We start from the raw sequence: 21,513 nt of genomic DNA, 5'->3' as shown, positions 1-21,513 counted from the left end.
TTTCTCAGTCCAATGTACTGAGTCTCTAGACATCTCTTAGCTGCCTCAGGGAAATGTTTGCTCAAGGCTTGGTTGTGTGTTCCAAGTGGTTTATATGGATCTTCCAGGAGACCCAACCAAACAGATGTCTGTATTGACACTCACTCCTTTCTTAATCACCTGCATTTTTCCACCAGCAGCACAGTGTTTGGAGTAGCTGTGAGCCAGAGGAGACACACTAGAAAAGAGAAAGAGAGAAATTGTGCCAATCAGAGGTGTTTGGACTCTGACCTCCATAAGGCTTGTGATCATGGCAAGTGAGGACTTTCATTCCCAGTGGTTGCCCTTATATGATACCTGATTGCTGCAGGTTCCTCCCTTCATGTGGTTTGTGGTTGCTGGCAGCTGACCTGGACTGAACAGAGATCCTCTTGGATAGAGTGGTATTGTTGAAATATTCACAAGTTTTCTAACAGGCTTGCTTCACTACCTAATGACTGTTTAACCTTTCCATTTGCCCATGTGGAGCACCACCTGCATTATGTGTCTTTCCTGTTGGGTTCTGTAAGGCCCAAAGCTTCAGGCTCTGCTCCTAGGCAGGAACAGAGACTTGGTGGAAAAGTCCTGTGATAAAACCACTATGAAGGAGGATTTCCAGGGCAGTCAGCAGACAACACAAGAAACATACATGAAATCTTAACTTTCTTCTAGATTAAGGGGCCTTTTCCCAGACCTGAAAAGTGTGTGCATGAAACAAAAAAATAAGTGCAAAATTAGCTGCCTTGCTTGGACATCTACATTCCTTTTTGTTTCTTTGTTTTTGTTTTTGTTTGGTTGTTTTTTTGTTTGTTTGTTTTGGGGGGTGGGGGGGAGTTGTGGGTTTGGTTTTTTTTAGTATGGTATTTATTCCTTCTGATACTGACTATTTAAAAGTTGGATTTTTCCATGTTTGGTGGGCAAAGAATCCCTGGAAGATGATTCATCTTAGTTTGCATGTGCTGCATCTGCAGAGAACTGTGTTTTAGAGGTTTTTTTCTATTCACTGTAAAAGGAAATTTTGACTGATCTATTCACGTAGTCTTCAAGTCCTAAAATGGTTACAGTTAGACACTAGGAGAAGCACTCACAGACAATAGAATCACTATTTTAGTTGGGTTTTTTAAAATTATTATAGTGCTACCCATGTATATATGATAATGAGACTGTTAAAATAATCATCCAGGATACAGAAGATTTATGCTTTAAGATCTCTCTTTTCCAAAATGCTGTAATTTGTGTCTCCCAATCAAATTCCACCACTGGTGCTTGTGTCAAATCCATCACAGCTAACAGTTACCAAATACTAAACTCTTTATGAACTGAGGGTTCACATGCTCTAAAACTAGGTCATACCATAACTACAAATGACACAAAACTCCGTAACTGAGATTTATTTTTAAAAAAGAAAAAAGAAAAAAAAAAGAAAAATGTTTATTACCCCCATTCCTATACTAGTTTGGTTCACTCAGTGTGTTACTCTGGATTTAACATTCCCACTTTGTTGCCAGATGTCCTACTTCCAGGAGACAGGCGGTGGGTATTAGAAGTGAGGAAAATAATGAGAACTCCAAAGGTGAATTAATGAGTGCTGATGTTCATCTGGCAGATAGCACCTCTAGTGTGTACCTTTTTTTAAAACCTTTATCAAAAGACAGTTGATTTCAAAGGCACAAGAAAACATGTATGTGTCTTGATATGGTCGGTATGGCTGATTTCAGTTTTTAGGGAGCATGGGAAATATAAAAGTTTCTCTTCTAAATTCAGTTGTCTGTATGGGAGGCAAGTAGATAGTCAGCATCCATTCTTTCCCAAAAGTGATGGAAAGAACTGGGCATGTCCAGAGCAAATCTCCACAGATGATTTATTACACCTTGTTTAGAAACTTGTATGGATTATATCACAGGCTGGAAGTACCATTCTCTCTGGGTTGACAACAGCTAAGACAGTTCACCTAGGCTAAATATCTAACTTTTTGATGAGTTAAATAACATGAATGTCAACCTCACTTGTATCTGTTATTTGGTTCCCTCTGAGGCAGTGGTTTAGAGACTTACATGACTGCTGAAGAATGAAGGCAGGCAAACCAGGCAAATGGCATGATGAGGACCAAAAGGCATTAAGACAGGTAGCGAGTCAAGAAATAAGAGATGGGAGATCCAGAAAAGGGAAATTAAGAGATCATGTACAAAATGTTTTAAAATTATTTACTCCAATAGGTATTTTGCCATTGAAAAGGTAATGGCATTGAGACAACCTTATTAGACAATAGAATCTCCAAAATTGCTTAAAGAGAAACACTAGAAGAGAAAACAGATATTCAATCCTTTTGCTGACACTTCAGAATATAAAAAAATAATAGGACTTCAGGCAGGAAAGGTTAGCGTCATCCACCTCCAGATGGCCATCTAAGATTGTTCTAATAAAAATGAGAGTTTTCCTAAGTAATGCCAGGGAATTTCCAGAACAGCTCAGACACACTTGACCTTACTTTATGGAATTTACTGAGAAAAAGTTGAGGAATTCCAAAATAGATCTGAAAATAGACAAATCCTAATGATAGCATGGTTTCCTTCCCATATTAGGAGTGAGTAAGAAGATAGATCAGCACTAAAGACTATAAAAGGTCAGCAAAATATTTATGGAGGAGTAAGAAACTTGCTTGCTTTATTTAGGCCTTAATTTAAGCTAATAAGTAAAAAATAAACTCATTCAAATTTGAAGTTTCTGAGAATATTCTTTTATTTGGTTTGCTTTGCTTTTGCTTGGTTCAATTGTAGGAAGAAAGGGCATGTTACTCTTAAATTGAGATCTGAATTTTACAAGGAATCATAGTGCATCCACTCACACAGTGGAGAAAGATGGAAATATATGGAAGCATGTAAAGTATCAATGAACTGGTGTGCTTAGAGACATTTGGAAAAAATAGACATGAAAAATGCAATGCATTTAATAATTCCGAAATGGTGGCCATAGCTGAAATTGATTTGAGTGATTATTGTAAGTGAAATAAAATCTCAGGTGTTCCCTCAAGTGGAGAGGTGAAAAAAGAAGAAGCTGGAGAGTAACATTATATGTCAAAATATAGTGCTAATGCCACAGTTTCAGGTTGGAAGACTGCTGTGACAGCAACTTTTTGTGCATAAAGTTAATAGCAATTAATAAATACATAAAAAGAAATAATTAGAATGAACTCCTGCTGCAGATCACCACACAAAAGGAGACAAAGGACTTAAAATTGCAAGCTTTGCTCTTGAGAGACTGTCCAGGACATTTATAATAACATAAAAGGAGAAGTGAAAACAATACATGCAATGTGTTTTATGTGAGTCAGGGAATTCCAAAACTGATGCAAAGTGCTTGCAAAGACTATTATGATGGGACATGCTAATAACTTTATGGAGAAAGTAGAGGGTACTTGAGGGAAGGATACATCCTACCAGCCCCTGTACCTATCCATAAGCATGCAACACTGTTTTCAGAAGGGATTAAATATATTCACAGCCAGATATTCCTGTTAACATTGACACTGGGAGTGAAGGCAGGTCACTGAATTTTATAAATTCCAAATAGTATTAGGGTACAGGCATTGCATGAATCTATATTAGTGTATATGAACCTCAAGTGCAGCCATAATTTCTGAGCATATTGTACCTCTCCTAGAATCCTAAGGGCTCTTAGACAGCTACTCTCAAAAGAACTCTTTCATGTGAAAATTAGCTGAATTGTGTCTTGATATTTATTCAATGTGACCTGGGATAGAAGACATGCTACTGTTATTTCCAGTTTCTCCAGTTGGTTGTTGGAGAATCTTTTCTGCTTCAGCCTGAAATCAAGCAGGTGAGCTTAAAGTTTGAAGCAGACATGGAGAAGCCCTGCCAGAACCTCACCGCAGGGTGGCCCAGGATGTGGCCACCAAAAGCACAGTGGTGCAGCTGAGACTCTGCCTCCCTGCACAAAAAACTTCTCAGAAACTAAACAAAAACATCTTAGTTGGCAGCATCTCACATGGGAGGAGGCAGATACCAGCTGAGAGGCAAATCCAGAGCCTGCTACCCTCCTCCAGGACATGTGCCTGCCTGCTTCCCAATTTGGAAACAGCAATGGTAGGTTGCTTGAGGTCACACATGCAGAGTAATCACACAGAGGTATTGTGGTGCTGTGGAAATAGTCCAAAGGAAAAAAAATAGAAAGAGAATGGTAGATGAAATGCACACAAATTTTGGTTTCATATACAAAAAAAAAAAAAAACCAGCATGAAAATATTTTCAGCCAGGGCCTTTATCATGTGAATGAGTGATGTGAAAATTACGGATGTGACAATTGATGTCATTTTTTTCCCATATGAGGAAGCAGCTTAAAGAATATTTTTGGGGTTTAGGTTCAGTCTTCTATCTAACCTTTACTTTAATAATTTGGAGGATAGTAAATTCAATGAGAGGATTAATTAGGTAAGGTAGAAGAGCAATAAAAGGCATCCCAAAGAGATTAGGATAGAAAACAGCAAACTCAGTTATATGCTGAGCTGGTGTGAGTTAACAAACAAAATAATCTGAAATACCAATACCACACAGAAACTGAAAGGATTTATGTGGGGTGAAGAAAGCATTACTAAATGGGAAACTGACCTGTGGTGTGAAGCAATGCCATACATTTTGGAATGAGGCATCTCACCACAGAGTATGAAGAGAGCAGTAGTCCTTTCCACTAGGACACTGTGTGATCCCATCCACGGTACTGCATTCCTCCCTGGATATCTCATTATCAGGATTGCAGTTTGGAAAGTGCCAAAGTAATTAGGAGACAAGAAATTGTTGACAATGGGTGGAGGGGGTGGGAATTAGTAAGCTAAATGTGAAAACGTACGTAGCAATGTTTAAAGGAAGAGTGTAACACCTTGAAAATGCTCTGGAACTGTCAGAGCCGGAAAAGATTTGTCTGATGCAAGTCCTGGCACAACTGAGCTAAGGCTGAAGAGAAAAATAGTAGATAAATGCAGGCAAAATAACCAGGTATATTTCCTGCCAATTGTCACTATTAGGCTATCTTCCAAGGGAAGCTTTTTCACTTGGGACATTAAAAAGGGGATTGGACAGAATTCTGTGAGATATATTGTTTTATATGGCTTAATACGTGGTTTCTGTCACTAATATGGGCCAAATATATCAAGACTGCATACAGTTCCTGCTGCTATTAAGAGCAGGTATTCAAGCACAGAATGTGTTTCTGTGATTCTCCTATGGTGCTCTTCAGTGAGATGTCCTTGCATTTACCATTTTCTAGAGATCTTTGGTCTTCTCAATGGCACGTAACTGGCTGTAGGAAACATTTCTAACTGACTTGTATTTAATGTGAGATTTCTAGCTGAGAAAGTGGGACCATGTTTGAGTATGTGCTGTTTCCAATTCACTGGACTTATTAGCAGTTTATACCCTGTGTTTGGTTAAGAATGTTCTCAGACACTATTCTAAGATGTTATTAATCCTTTTCATTATTGTTTTTAGTCATTGTGGGTACACACCATATGCCAAGAATAGGCTGCAAGGTTTAGTTTCCTTGCCTGATAGTTTAATAATTCTCTCTTGAATAGAAGAACTTGCCTTCAGAAAGATTTATCAGGTTAAAAAAAGGTTTTGATTTAATATTTGAAGATGGAGTTAGCCTCCCGCTGTGCTTTAAGCATTTGAAAACCTGCTGCAAAGTGGCATTTCAAAGACAGCTTAATATTAAATTCAGTTTGCAATATTCATATCTAATTGTTGTAAGGCCTGTTGTTCTGTTAATAAGTGGCAGAATAACAGTGTTATTATGTTTGGTTTTCACATGCATTTTTAGACCTTTGTTAAAGGACATTGTTCTTGCAAAGGCTTTCCTCAAAGAAAAGAAAAACATTTACATATACAGTAGATAAACTCCTGCAGCTTCAGAGCAGTCTGGGTGTTTATCATCTTGTGCAGAACTGATTTGAGTGTTATTCTTCTCAGCTATTCTCAGAGTACACATTTTATTCTCATTTAAGCATTGGCTAGTCGTGTTATCCAAATCACTGCATTATGAAAATAAAATATACAAGAATATGAAATTATATGAACAGGAAAATATGCTATTTTTTATGAACCTCATGCAATCTTGTCCTCTGTGTTTTCTTCTACAGCAGAGGTAATGTAATAAAGAATTTTATATGACTTCAGCACTGATGTTATTGGGTGATTTAAAAGCCTTTTCCCACTGTAACTCAGCTGTTCTGCATTTTTAGAGATTGTTTTTACCAATATTACTGAAAATATCAAGAGAGTAGCTGCAGAAGTGACACTGGCTACTTGCTGCTGTTGGACGGCTTTTATCTGGCATAAAACTATTAAACATACAGTCATTATGAATCATTAATAGCCTGACAGCAAAGTTGACTGCAGTGGGAAAATCAAGTCAGTTTTATTATTCATTAAGACATTCCAGAAGGAGCTAACTTTTCACAGAAAGAATAGACAATAGAATGATAATATTTCATACTTATGAATGTGGTCATGTGTTAAACTACTTTGCCTTCTTATAATCAGATTTTTTCAGTTACTTATGCTAATCATTTTGGTTACATTTTTATTGCATGCATTCTGCTTAATTCAAAAACCTGTCTTACAGGATACTGAAATACTGTCTGATTTTCTCTATAATAGTTACATTATACACACCTTCTCATATTGAATTTTAGTTTCTCAAAGGAATTTTATAAATTAAAATTAGGCTAATTGTGAATTTAAACCCAGACTGAAGACTATGCCTCACATTCCTCTTACACAGGTCTTACTCTTTCTCAAACAGAAAAAAATCACAGGTTTTGCAGAGAAATACATATTAATAGCTGATGTAAACATTCCAACAAAGACAAGAGCACTGAGGCATTTGATTTCCTGGTTCTCTTTTTTTCTCTTTCATTTTGGCCTTCTTTAATTCAGGATAGTATTAGTAGCTCTCAAGTTAGAGCCAGAGAAGTAATGTTGGGAGAAGGTGCTGTAGGGAGGTACATGATTCTTGCTGTTCTTACGGTAATATTTGCAAATTTACCTCAGATTTGTGAACTCAGCCTAACTTTCAGAGGTATTTTGAATGCAAGTCCAAGAACAATATTGCTGGAGTTGGCTAAGACTTTTCTTGCTTACATGAGTGAAACTCCCCTCGTCCCGACTTTTGTGTATTTAAGCCATGCACTCATTCAGCATCCCAATCTCTTCATTTTGCTGTCTTCGTAATGGGAACACCAATGCCACACAAGAAGAACTAAAATTTTAATATATTAAGGGTTTTTTATATTTTTGGTCATACATATAGAAGTGGATTTTCCATGCTCACAAAGAGAACACATTGACCCTCATAGATGAGATTCTACCATATCCATGCACATGGAACATTGTTTTACTCAGAGCTTTTCACTTGGTGTAGTTGCTGAACTTGACTGGGAAGATATGACTGTGCAGAAAAACTTATTTTAAAGGAATAAGTAAATTCAAAACTCTGTCTCACATACTAGTGTCACGACTTGGGAAATGCAATGTTATCCCCAAACTTCTTTGATTGTTCAAGACTGGCATTTGAATATGAAACATATTCAAAACCACATGATTCAAAACATCACATGATAAAAAGGTGCATTCAGAGCAATCACAACTAACATAGCTAGAGTTGTAAGCGCTATCTGCTTGTAAATTTTAATTCAATCAAACTGTTTTAAAATAACACTTTAATATTGATGAATCTAGGTAAACTTCCAGTCCACATCACTTTTTTCATGGGCATTGAGACAGTGCTATTCATAAGCCAAAAAGACAGCACCAAAATTAGAGAAGAGGTACTGAAAGAGCACTACAGAAAATTTAACACATCCTGAGAGCAATCTGTCTTCTGTAGGTTCTAGAAGTAGGTTCTGGCATAGGATCACAGAATTTTTAGGCTGGAAAAGACCTCTGAGGTCCTTGTGTCCAACTGATCACTGTGTCCAGCTATTAACCCAGCACTGCCAAGTCCACCACTAATTCATATTTAGTGCTACATCTACACATCTTTTAAATACCTCCAAGGAATGGGTACTCTGCCATTTCCCTGGATACTTTGTTCCAATGCTTGGCCACTCTTTCAGTGAGGAATTTTTTTTCCTAATAAAACATCTAAACTTCCCCTGGCACAACTTGAGGCCGTTTCCTCTTGCCCTGTCATTTGTTACCTGGGAAAAGAGACTGACCCATACGTCGCTACAACCTCCTTTCAGGTCGCTGTAGAGAGTGATAAGATCTTCCCTGAGACTGCTTTTCTCCAGATTATACAACACCAGTTCCCTCAGCCACTCCTCAGGAGTGTGTACAAGTGGAAGATGTGCATGCTGATGACAAGGACCTGCTAGACTTGCTGAAGGCTTTGCTGGAAGGCTCTGATGGAATGGTGCTTTAGCCATCAGTGGCACTGGGATTATGGGCCTGACTGACAGATAGGATGCCAGGATTCTTCACAGTGATTACAAAGGACATAAAAAGAGGGTAATTGTGAGGGAAGAATATCAATGCTATTTCAGCCATATTCTGTCATTGTTCCCTATGTTGAGGTGAAGAGGTCTCACTGTCTCTTACTATTTCAGTGTACCTTATGTTTAATCATTAGTGTTATTCCTTTCATATGCAGTTTTAAACCCTGGCCAATCCCTCTCATTTCTTTCTCACATCCTCCACAGAAAGCTGTTTGAGTTCCTGACCCCTCTGCCCCTCTCTCTCTCCACTGGCACTTCAAGCCTACTTTTTCTCTCACTGTCTCTCTTTGTAAGTTGGCAAAAAATAATTTTTTCAGTTAATTCCTCCTGCATTCCTGACAACACATTCTTAGCAAAGTTCTATCATACCTTAGCTTGAAACTACTTTGAGAACTGGTATGTTTAAAGCACAAATGTAGGCACATGATATATACTAATCTGTGGAGCAGAATGTAAAACCCCAGAACAAAATCACCACTTTATTGCTGGTGTCATCCAAGGAGTCTATAAATCTGAATTTTATATCTGCAACACATGAGCAAAACCTGGCCTGTATTTCTTTTTAACATATCTTCATTCTAATAATTCCTAACAGTAACTGCAAGTGTCTCAAACTTGACAGCTAGTTTAGCATTAGACAACAATAGAATATTTCATTTCTGTAAGTTTAGTTATCTTGTTAAAATTCATATTTGCTTGTAAAATACTGAGAAAGGCTTTTAATCATTTGCTGTCAAAATGCCAGGTGGGTTTTTACATCAAGAATTGGTAAAGTCAAAAGATTCTTTTTAAGTATTTTTTTTTTTTAATGTAAGATATATTTTCATACTGCCTGAAAAATCAATAAAACATATAGCTGAAAAAAGAGAAGGAAGCATGAAAAATAAGGATGGGGCTTGCAGATCTATGGGGTTTTGCTCTACACAGCACTTGTGGGCGTGGTGGAGCTGAGGTTGAGCAAAGTAGACAGGGAGGGTTTCAGGCCTAAGAGAAGAGAGGAACCTGAAAGGAGGAGCTGCCTGAGACCAGCTCTTGCAGGAATCAGATCAGAGAGAGTGTAAGCAGGATGGAAATGGGAGCTGCCTTACGCTGCCAACCATGGGCAAAGGTGAAAAGTCAGCGAAGGACTGGGGAGGAGGCTGAAGGAGGAGGAGGTGGGAAAGAACAATGAGTTGAAACATAGTCATCTCTGTTGGCAAAACAATCTTCTCCATAGCATCTTCTCACAGCCCCAGCTGTTTCTTCACTACTGCTCCACTGTTATTGCTCTCAGACCTGTATGGAGAAAACAGAGAAACTATTTTGTGGTACCTTTATTCTTAATGATCTGTTATCCATTTGTATTTATAGGCCATCCATGCCCAGGAGCCTTTGGGCACATAACAAAATATAACTAAAACACAGCTTAGTTTTAAAAAAGGCAACATGGCCCAATTAATTCCCCAATTAATTAATTTATTCTACATCCCTTTGAATTTTGGTCTAAGGATTTTATGTAGGACATTAAAAAAAAAAAAAAAAAAGAACAGTTCCACTGACAAGACAGGTAATTATTTTATTCAATGATTTTTCTCAATGCAAATCTATTAATAGCTGGATCACTAACAGGGGGCCAAATTCTGCCCTGAGGTAAATCCAGCACCATTTCCCCAACTTCAAGGGAATTGCTGTTTTACTCGGATCAGAACTGGGCTGTTAAATTATAAGTGCCCAGTTATTCATAGAACTGAACTAAATTATTTTTCTTTCCTTTTTTTCCCCTCTTGTTCTTCAAATATAGAAGTTAGCTCTAAATCACTAAACCAAACCTGAAGTATATGTCTGTAGTTTCTCCTCTAAGGAAAAGAGAAGAAGCAGTCTCCCTCTCAACCCCTTGGGAATCATCCACAGACCCCATCTGTGTCCACATGCTTCTCTCTCTGTAAAAACACAGGCAAGGCTTGACAAGACCTCAAATAAAGTTCACATTGTCAGAAAACAAATGACATATGTAAGGTAAGAGGACAAAGGAAAAGCAAACGTATTCAAATATTTAATGTACCAGGCTGCTCATCTTTTCTCCTCCTTCCAAATCCAAAGCTTCCCAGATATTTGTTGTAAATATGTCACTGAGTAACGCAAGGAAAGTTTGTGTGTGCTTTGATTAAGCTTTGGATTCTCTGATGAATAAAGGGGTTTAGGTTTTGGGATCACTGTACCCATATGTCAGCCTGGTGGTGGCTCCTCATTCCTGTGAAGGGAGGGAACGGGTATGTAATGAGCACTGGTCTGCCCCTCTTCTCAGCGAATTTGCACCCATACCTTTTCAAGTGCCCTGCTCTGTTTAAATACCTCATTATTAGGTAGTAATCATATTATCTTTTTGCCATAACTTACTTCCTTGTTTTGAACATGGATCACTGATATACTTAGACTGACACTGATAACTAAATGCCAGGCTGAAAGGGAATTTGCCTCATAAAAGATAGTAAACTGTTACACTTTGATATCATCCTTAAGAGAATGGGCATCAAAATTTTTCTGCTACATATAGAAACTTTGTGCCATGAGATAGCTCTGCCTTCTCTGTATTATGAAATGAAACTTGTTTATAGCACTTTTTTTCACTCTAGCAGTAAGAGAAGACCTTTTTTTCAGTGTTAACATCTTCTTCCTTCTACATGCCTTCAGCTACAAATAGCAAAAGTAGCTAAACCACCCCCCCTTCCCCCCCAAATTCAAATTGGAGTATAATACCACACTGAGAGGAAATGTGATTTAATAACTTGTTAGCTTGGGAGTAGAAAAATTCATTTTCCAGCATTATTTTAGAGTGCTCGAGTGACCTTGAACAAATCCCTCTATCCCTCTCTTTGCCTAAATTCCCCATTTATATAATAGAAGCAATGATTTGTCTTTACTTATCACTATAAGGAAAAGTACAAAAACATTACAAAGCTCCAACTGAAACAAAAGAGAGTATCTGAGTAGCAGATATTTGCAAAAGAGCAACTTCAATTTCAGGTATACTCCTTGCTGCCTCACTTCTCATCTCCAGAGTTTTAGAAACAGGAGTTAGTAAGAACATCAGATTCTCTCACTTGTAGAACTGGATGTTACCAGTAGTTTTATTAGAAATGGACATGTATGATGCAGATTGAAATAAACATAAAAATTACTTAGGATATTTTCTTCTTTATCCATTGTTTAAAACTCACTGCAAACAACAATTATCAAAACTGAACTGCAGAATATACTACCACTGATTAATTTACATACATGAAATAAATATCCCTTAACTGAGAAAATATATTTTTCAATACAAAAAGCCTATAGTAATCATCAAAACTACAAATTTGTAGAATGCCAACTACTTTGAAAACAAAATAAAGAGTTCCAAAACCTCACTGGCAGGAAGTCTAGACAATGTTTAACTGTAAAATGGGACAGGAGAATCCATGTTCAGCCCACTGGGGCTGAATACTGTCTGTAAATCTATTTCATTATAGTTTGTAACTGCATCCCTTTGGAGGCGATAGTATATTTTGGAACATTATTAATATGCAGTCCAGCAAAAACTGTTAGAAAGCTAAGGAAAAGCCACCCTTGAAGTAAATAATACTGAATAATTATGCACAGAAAAATCTATTGTGTGAGTAAGTGCAGAAATCTCAGATAAATACACAGGGTGTGCCCCAGTTACTACACGATACTTCCAGTCCAAATAGTGCCTTGTGTTGCATGGGGATGGTGAGACCTGCAAGGATGCATTTGTTGCCAATTATTTTGATGGGAAAGATCACACTGCTATTGGTGCATTCACAGAATTTGTGCTGAGTTCACTCTGGAACTTGTGTTGTGACATTCTAAAACTTATTTGACATTTGTGGTATGGAATTTAAAGTCCTTGAGCTTTTAAACTTATTTTTTTAAATATTCATGTTGTGAAATATCTTCTGTACACCCAGTCAAACCAGTTCCTTAAGCATAGGGGAGTTAATACTGTGATTTTTCAAGAAGGAATTCTACGCCTTCCAAAATTATTCTTGTGTCTGTGCTACACAATTGTTTTGTAAATGATACTGTACACACTGAAATTGAAGATAATAGTGTTTTACTACCCCAGAGACTAATGAATATGCTATTCTTGTGGCTGTTGTGCTGTTTACTGGAACACAGGTAAATGCCCTGACTTGTTACTACAATGTCTGTAAGCAATTAGTTGAGAACTCAAATAAAAAGCTTTAGGATCACAATCCAGGTTTTTCATTTCCTTTAACATTCCCTTCAGTTGTGCATTGTGAAGAATTTTATCTAAGAAAAGATATGGGTCTGGGCTGCCTGCCAAGAGTTTTGGGTTCTTAACAGATTGTTTTTCCCTGTGGGGTCAACTCACCTTCTGCTTGAGACGTCCACTTTTGTCTGTATTTCCTGAAACAAGTCGCTTACATGCCTAACTCCTATACATCTTGAGTGCTTAAAGAAAAGAGACATGTTGGTAATGTTATCACCAATTGTTATCACCAGTTATCAACCGTACTTAAATATAACGTCAAACACTTCTAAATCATTCTCTCAAGGCTATTCTCAAAATACCATTTGTTACCCCAAGTGCTTGTCAATCACTGCCCAGTCTCACACCTCATCAATGGAAAAAGTGATTTGAGACATCAGGGAGCCACACAAGCACATGGGCTGGCTTCCTATTACATGGAATCTCCCAGTAATTTTTCCTGCAGGAATTCAGACATGGATCCACTCAGGCTCTCCTGTCTGAGCATTCCCCTGCTACACTACAGGTTATCAGACAGTTGGGCTGTAGCAAGCATGATCATGGTGGACACAGCTGACCTTGCCCTTGGGATTCAGTGGTTGTAATGTCCACACACAAGACAGGCATAACGCAGTTTAGAACTTGCACTCATTTAAAATAGGTCACTGGAAGACACATTCACAGCTGATCTTGGCATCTTTGTTCTTCACTGAACTCAGGTATATGTGGGGGTTTTTTAAACACCTGAAAACTTTGCACATCTTTCCAAAACTGTTCTTCATTATGGTCGTAGGAAGTTGAAGTGTGGTTTTTAGACAAAGTGCTCTATATGATCTGTTTTGAACGTGAGAGGAAAGATTTTACTCCCTAATGACAGCTGTAGATGGTGCCTTTTCAGTTCCTCAGGATATCCCTTCCTTTGGCTACAGGTCAGAAAGAATGCCGTCTTCTGCACTTTCTGTTTCATGTCTGCCCACTTCGTGTGGACAATCTATAATTTAAGACACTGAGGATTTCCCTGCCTATGCTTATGCCCCTGAATAGGCACTGCAATGTCATCCATAGAAGAGACTGTTCTCAAACTTGAGCTTCCTACACAGAAAGTTCTGTTGTTGGAGAGTGTCTAAACATATGGACATGAGCTTGTGGTAAGAATATTCATTAGCTTTTTCTGTACTAGCTGCAAGATTTATCTGTGTTTACGAATTTGAACACCTGGTGGTTTGGGGTTTTTTTTCACAACTAACTGTTGTAAGGAGAAGACTCAAAAGTCAAAAGGAGTAGCAATTAAAAAAAACTGAGCTGGGAATAAAGGTATCTGTCTATAAATGTTTGCTTCTGCTTTGGAGAAGTATTGATGAAAATATTTAAAAACTGTTGAAAATGCAACATTATTGAAAATATATTAATAAGATAATGCAAATTTTCTGGATCAAAGAGTAAGTTATGTAGTGTTCCCCTAAACATGCTATTTAATATATTAACCAATAAACCAGGAACTGGGCAAAGTTCACAATGAAGGTGACTTCTCTCTAAAGGAATATATTGTTAGTGCAAAGATATATATTTAAAACCTTAAGAACAAGTTTTCATTTCTTTCATTTGTGGATAACAACAAAAGGACTAGTTCATCTTTAATTTTTGAAAGATGAAAAACAAACTATGACAACCACTCACGGTACATAAATAGAACATCAATGATAAATTATAAAACAGATAATTTTCCGTAGTGAATAATGAACAATAAATACTGAAAAATTAACTATTTTATTTATGTTGATAGAAAACTTAAGAGCATACCAAACTAAGTTTCCTTGTTTGATCAGCAGAAAATGAATGACAGTTTCAACTTCCTAATTGATAATGAACTCTGGGCCAATTTGCAGTGTACTTTTGCCAGAGAAATTCAAGAAACATGTAACATATTGAATCATAGTGATCTTCCTGAACTTCTAATTATACTGGGAATTCATCGGCTTCTAGATATGTTAACTGTATTCTTTAAAAAGCGTAAGTTTATTGAGATATTCAGATGCATTGCATCATTTAGTTGGAAGCTTGCATAGTACTTTTATATGGAGAAAGAGCATATACATCAATGCACTATAAGGCCATGTATACTTCAGGTGTGTATACATCAGATATTTTCGTTAGGGGCACTCATGCCAACTATGTTTAAGGAATTTACACCTCAAAAATGTTTTTCTTTGCAGGCCTTCAGGTTATGTTTCAGTTAAGCAGCATTTAGCACACTGCTTTCCAGCAGTGCTTTTTGAGCCTGTGATGCCTCGCCTCGTTTTTGTCTCTCCTCGCTGTGAGGTGGTGCTGGAAGCAGCCTAACCTGATGCTGTGTGGCCTACATTCAGAAAGGGTATATCCATATCAATTCCAAGACAAAGCTTTGCTCAGTGAAGGAGACAATTTCTGTGATACATACATACATATAGGTGAATAAGGTATTTCTGCACTTAGTTTGCTGCTTGTGCATATTCCTGTTTAGGAATGTTTGAAGAAACAGGACCCAAAACCCTTCCATCTCTCACAGAGGACAGTTGCTCCAGAAGAGGCAGGAGAGGGACACACACTTTCCCATCATCCAGTGAATGGTGCTGTGCTCCTTTTTGTCAAAAGCTCCTTCCACATTTCCTACAAAGGCTTCTGACTTCCACTGCAATGCCCCACAATTTAAGTGTGTCTGGAAGCTGTGGGAGTCTGATGTTTCATAAAACTTTCACGTTTCATAATGTCTTACAGACATTGCAAAGCTTTTTGAGCCAATATTGGGGGGGTCATAAAATTTTATTGATTGCTGACAAAATGCCCAATAATCTGCAGAAGGATTGAAGCAACATTTTAGAATTCTTTTTTTTTACCTCTTTCCTCTTCACTTCCTTTTTGTCAACAATGGCATTTATTTTTCTTTATTTTTATCAGATGCCAACCGAAAAAATGAACAAACGATAAACACGTTTCTTTTTTGGCCTGGCCACTTCATTAGGAGGTTCCTGAAGTATGTGTAAGATAACTTCCTGACACAGCTGGTGACTAAGCCAGCTAGGGAGGGTGCCTGACTGGATCTGGTGTTTGCAAGCAGAGAAGGACTGGTGGGTGATGTGAGGAGGGGGGTCAGTAGAACTGCCACTTACAGAGAGTCGACTTTGGCCGGTTTGGGGGTCTGGTTGATAGAGTCCTTTGGGAGGCAGTCCTGAAGAACAAGGCAGTCCAGAAAAACTGGACATTCCTCAAGAAGGAAATCTTAGAAGTGCAGGAGCAGGCCATACCCACATACTTAAGGATCAGCCAGCAAGGAAGAACGCTAACCTGGCTGAACAGGGAGCTTTGTCTTGAACTCAGGAGAAAAAAAAGGAGAGTTTATGAACTTTGGAAGAAGGGGCAGGTCACTCAGGAAGATTATGGGTATGCTGTGAAATTATGCAGAGAGAAAATTAGAAGATCCAAAGCCCAGCTAGGACTGTAACTGGTTACTGACATAAGAAACATTTTTTAAATGTTTCTATAAAGAAGTGAGCAACAAAAGAAGGGCTGAAGGGACTCTCCATTTTTTAGTGGATGCAGGAGTAGATACAGTGACAAAGGGTGAGGAGAAGGCTGAGACATTTAACATCTTCTTTACCTCAGTCTTACTATTAGACAGACCAGTTGCTCTTGGTGTTCCCAGCCCACTGAGCTGGAAGACAGGGATGGGGAGCAGAATGAAGCTCACAGAATCCCAGGCAAAATGGTTAGCAATCTGCCACAGCACACAGACCCACACAAGTCTATGAGGTCAGAGGAGATGCCCCCAAGGGTAATAAGGGAGAGCCACCCAAGGGTAATTATAAGGGAACTGGCTTAAGTGCTCACTAATAATTTACCAGAAGTTCTGCCTATCTGGGGCAGTTACTGGAAGTTAGCAAACGTGATTTGTGTCTCCAAGAAGAGCCTGAAGGGATGCAGGGAATGACAGACCAGTTTGACCTTAGTGCCGTGGAAGGTCATGGAGCAGCTCATCTTGAGTGCCATCACATGGTATGTACAGGACAGCCAGGAGACTGGGTCCAGCCTGCATGTGTTCATGAAAGGCAGGTCCTGACCTGCTCTCCTTCTGTGACAAGGTGACCTACTTAGTGGCTGAGGGAAAAGCTGTAGGGTGTTATCTACCCAGGTTTTACTAAAGACTTTGACACCTTTTCCCAGAGCATTCTCCTGGAGAACCTGGGCACTCATGGCTTGGACAGGTGTACTCTCTTCTGGGTAAAAAACTGGCTGGATAGCCAAGGCCAGGGAGCTGTGGTCAATGGAATCCAACTGGTGGCTGGTGGCTGGTCATAAGTGGGGTTTGCCAGGACTCAGTATTGGGGTGAATATTTTTATCAATGATCTGGAAAAGGGGGTGGAGTGCATCTTCAGTCAGTTTTCAGACAGCACCAACTTGGGTGGAAGTGTTGATCTGTGGAGGCTGGGAAGGTTCTGCAGAGGGATCTGAACAGGCTGGATCCATGGGCCAAGGCCAGCTGTATGAGTTGCAGCAAGGCCAAGTGCCCAGTCCTGCCCTTAGGTCACAACAACCCCATGCGGTGCTACAGGCTGGGGGATGAGTGGCTGGAAAAGGCCTGGTGGAAAAGGACCAGCAGGTGCTGGTTGACAGCCGGCTGAATATGAGCCAAGGGAACTGGAGATCTTGCCACTCTCTACAACCACTGGAAGTTGCAGCAAGTTGGGGGTCAGTCTCTTCTCCCAAGTAATCGGTGATAGGAAAAATGACTCCAAGGTTCCAGAAGAGGTTTAGATGAGGTATTGGGAAAAATTTCTTCATCGAAAGGGCAGTAAAGCATTAGAAAAGGCTGCCTAGGAAAGTGGTGGAGTCACATCCCTGGAGGCATTTAAAAACCATGTAGATGTGTCTCTTACAAGCATGGCTGAGTGGCAGACTTGTTACGGACACAGTTTAGAGGTGGGCTTGGCAGTGCTGTGTTACTGGCTGGATTTGATGATCTTTCCAGTCTATTTCAATCTAAATGATTCTGTGATTCTTTATAAACTTCATCTGTGAAGTTTAAATCCATGAATGTTTAAATCCATGAATGTTACCTGGCACTGTGTGGCCTACATCCTTGCAGTTCTATCCCAAATAAAACAGACCTCAAAAACACTGGGGCATTTAGATGCAAATACTTTCTGCACAGGCTGAACTGAAATGCAGTTTTTAAGTGAACATAGTCTTTAAGCTCTCTTTTCCTGAAAAGAATGTAGCTGTGTGGTACATAGCCTACCACTATCAGTTTGTGTCATTTCTGCCCCTCCAGCCCAGATCTACTCTTCTTTCCTTCAAAAATATGACATGAACAGAGAAACTCGCTGTTATTCCCAAGGTTCAAGGCAACAAATATTTTACAGTCATCTAAATCAATCCACTTAAGTCTTGCCTGCAATGGGAACTCACCCAAATGTGGTTCCTACTGAAGTTAAGTGCATTGGTTACATAGCATTGTCCTCATGCTGCAGTTTGAAGGTGAATGCCCCAGTTTCCCCACTTACAGTGCATGAATCCATTTATACCATGAAGTGATTTGAATAAGACAAATTTCTTTTCAGATTAAGTTCAGAGCAAAGGAGAATATCCTAAACTTCAAACAGTGGAGATGTAAAGTTCCCAGACAAACTTGCTGTGATCTATACACATGCTCCCACAGTGCAAACCCCTGGCTAAAGGGAGTTGTGATGTGTTCCGTCTGACAAGAATCTTATATCTGCGAAGCCAAATGGTTGTTTTACAAAATTAGAATGGATTTTGAATTTAAACTTTTAGTTAAATGAAATAAATTTGTCTTGGAGCTCTTAAACAAGACAGATCTTGAAAACACAGCTGCTTCTTCGAGAAGGCCACTAATTTCTGTACTGTGTAAAGTGGAAATCCCGTCACTTATTCACTTTCTCCAGGAATCTTACAAGATCATTTTATGAATATATGTGTTCTTCAAAATGTTGGGGGAAATTGTCATGTGCTTCAATTTTTATTATTTTCCTGTCTATATGTATTAATTATTTTCCTTCATCAGACTGCCTTTGGCTTGTTGTCATGCAGAGGCATCCACAGGTACCTCTCCTTAGAGTTTGGCTGTTGCTTTTTTTCAAGCTCACTTGTAGCATGCATCCACTCACAGCAGAGAAAATGCAGTGCTTTAAAGATCCTCTGAGTGGAGCTCAACCACAGTCTACCAGAAACATAGGATCAGGCACTAACACCTTGGTGCAAGGTCACTCCGATTCCTTCCCTCTGTTTTTCTCTCTCTGTTTTATCCAAATGGGAATTCAACAGTACAATCTTGAGTGGAGTCTTCAGACTATACCATTAGCTTATTGAGTAACTGCACCCGCTTTTAAATTTTAATGATGCATTTTTAATGTGATAAATGTATTATACTTCAACGGTTTTATATGCAGGTCGAATAAACTATGAGCTTTGTTGCTCTTCAGATATTACTTTCCTAAGAACATCTTTATAATTGTACAGCTTATGTAGTTGCACATGTTCCTGGTAGTCTGAAAATGGCTCTGGTTCTGTACCAGTGAACAAAAGCTACTTTTGAGTGCATGTGCTAGTTAATTGTTTTCGTTAACTTGAGAGCTGTATCACCTAGAATCAGGCTGACAAAGCATCTAATCTGGATGGTTTCTGTGGAGGGGAGAGGAGGTTTTCTTCTGTTGGTTTGTTACAGCAGAATTCAGAGAAAAAAAGTTTCTGACATTTTAACTGAGTTGCTTGGACGTGTTTGTGATATAAATAAGGTACTAGCCAGATACTAAAGGCAGAGTTTGACAACTATGATTAATAATAATTACTGATTTTGTATAGAGAAGTGAGTGGCTATAGTGGAAAATAAGAATTTTACTTTTTAATGTAATTACCAAAGGTAATTGGCCACCAAAAGACTGAGGTGCAAGATACTAATATAGGAATTTGCCCAGAAAATTGATATGTATAAATAAAAACATTTGTATGTTATTAGTTTTATTTTGCTATTTCAAGTAAAGTTTATTTGACTTAAGAAATATTCCCAAATTATTCTTACTGAGTGGACTGGTTGTTTAATATAGAACGAATTCACTTGATCACAATTTTCTACACCCTACCTTGTCAGATTCATTAGTTGTGACCTAGAATACTTCTGCATGGTTCAAATTAGTTATTTGGACTTTTTGCTGATTCTCAATTGTTGATTCTCTTTTAAGAGTTTTAATAAATGTGCCACAGGGATAAAAGTGCTTACTTCTGGACATTTATCTTCAAGGAATTAAACTGAGACCAGAAGCTCAACCTTGTTTTAGTCTAATGAGTTCCAGTTGTTGTGTTTTGGTGTGTTTTAATAAGATTAATTACCTTTTGCCTGGGCTGATTCTTTTCCTTCATTTCTAATAAACAATGGACAGTCACTGAATTACCTGAGCAAGAAATAATATCTAGTGTAGGAATATTATCCAGCTGGCAAAGAACTAATGTTACTGGTTTACACCAGCCTCCAGGCAGAAATGGAGTCAAACATCTGTCATATTGCAGCAATTTTCATCTGGCTAATGGGCTGTTGGCTCTACATGCCAGCTAGTGTAACCACAACTTACTTTAAGGTATTTCAGACCACTGCAAGATTGTTTTCAGATAAAAAAGGGTCTTAGCTGTTTCCCTTTCACTATTTTCTATCAGTAATGGAGCAACGGAAAAGAGTTCAACCTTGGTAGGATTCCCTTCACTGCCTTCCCTTAGAATAGATATAAGTTCCCTACCAGAAAACATCTGAATCCATGAATGTCTTCAGTGGTTGAACATTTGGCAGTAGTTGCATTTAACTTCTCTTTAAAGTCTACAAGATTAATAGTCTCCTAAGTCAAAGTATAAAAGTGATTGCAAATGCAACCCATTTGGTTACCATCACGCTCCTCTTAAGAATACTTTCAGTCGCTCTATTGAACGATGGCTGACAGCAAAATTGCACTCAGTGACACTGATTCACTCCAGCACCTTGGTTATACCTTACCCTCAGTCCTCTGTAAATTGTTTGCTCCTACATAGGCTTAGAGAGTTAACCTTAGAGCTGTACACACAAGTGCCACCAAAACCTGCAAATTTCTCTAAGTTGTAGCTCAATTCTGAATCACAGCATGAACAATTTGCATCAGCAGCTGGTCCAGTTTGCCAATGATATTGGATTAATTCTCATCATATAATGTTCATGGAAATTATGAAGAAGAACATGTATAGACCAGAAGTGTGGGCCTTGTTTTCTCCTTAGGGTTTCTTGGTGAATTTTTTCATTAGGAAGAAAGAAAATAAATTTCACAAACTACTATTTGCAATTCAAGGCACCTTCTTGCAGTGTTGAAATAAATTGATTTGGGGCAATGGAATCTGTGAAATTAGTGCAAATATCCTTCCTTCAAAAGTTTGGATGTTATATATGTCTGTTTTCCTCCAGCAGCCTTTATATTTTCACACTACTAATGAATGAGTCCCTAATTGCCACAGTGAAGCTGTCTGGGGTTACTTCCCAGCAGAATCTCTTGCCAAGGCCAGCTGGAATTCTGTTTGCATTCTGCAGCTGATTAGTGGAAACTGCTAATGCTAAACATAAATAAATAAGAGACACATACACACACACCAAAAAAAGCATGGAGTTCAAGAAGTTTTCAGTGGTTCCCTGAAGTCAAATAATTTTCTTCAAATTAGAAAAATTGACAA

The sequence above is a fragment of the Haemorhous mexicanus genome, chromosome 2 (genome assembly GCF_027477595.1).
Source record: "Haemorhous mexicanus isolate bHaeMex1 chromosome 2, bHaeMex1.pri, whole genome shotgun sequence".
Taxonomy (NCBI): Eukaryota; Metazoa; Chordata; class Aves; order Passeriformes; family Fringillidae; genus Haemorhous; species Haemorhous mexicanus.
The sequence above is the reverse complement of the archived record's forward strand: the minus strand, read 5'-3'. Positions refer to the sequence as shown.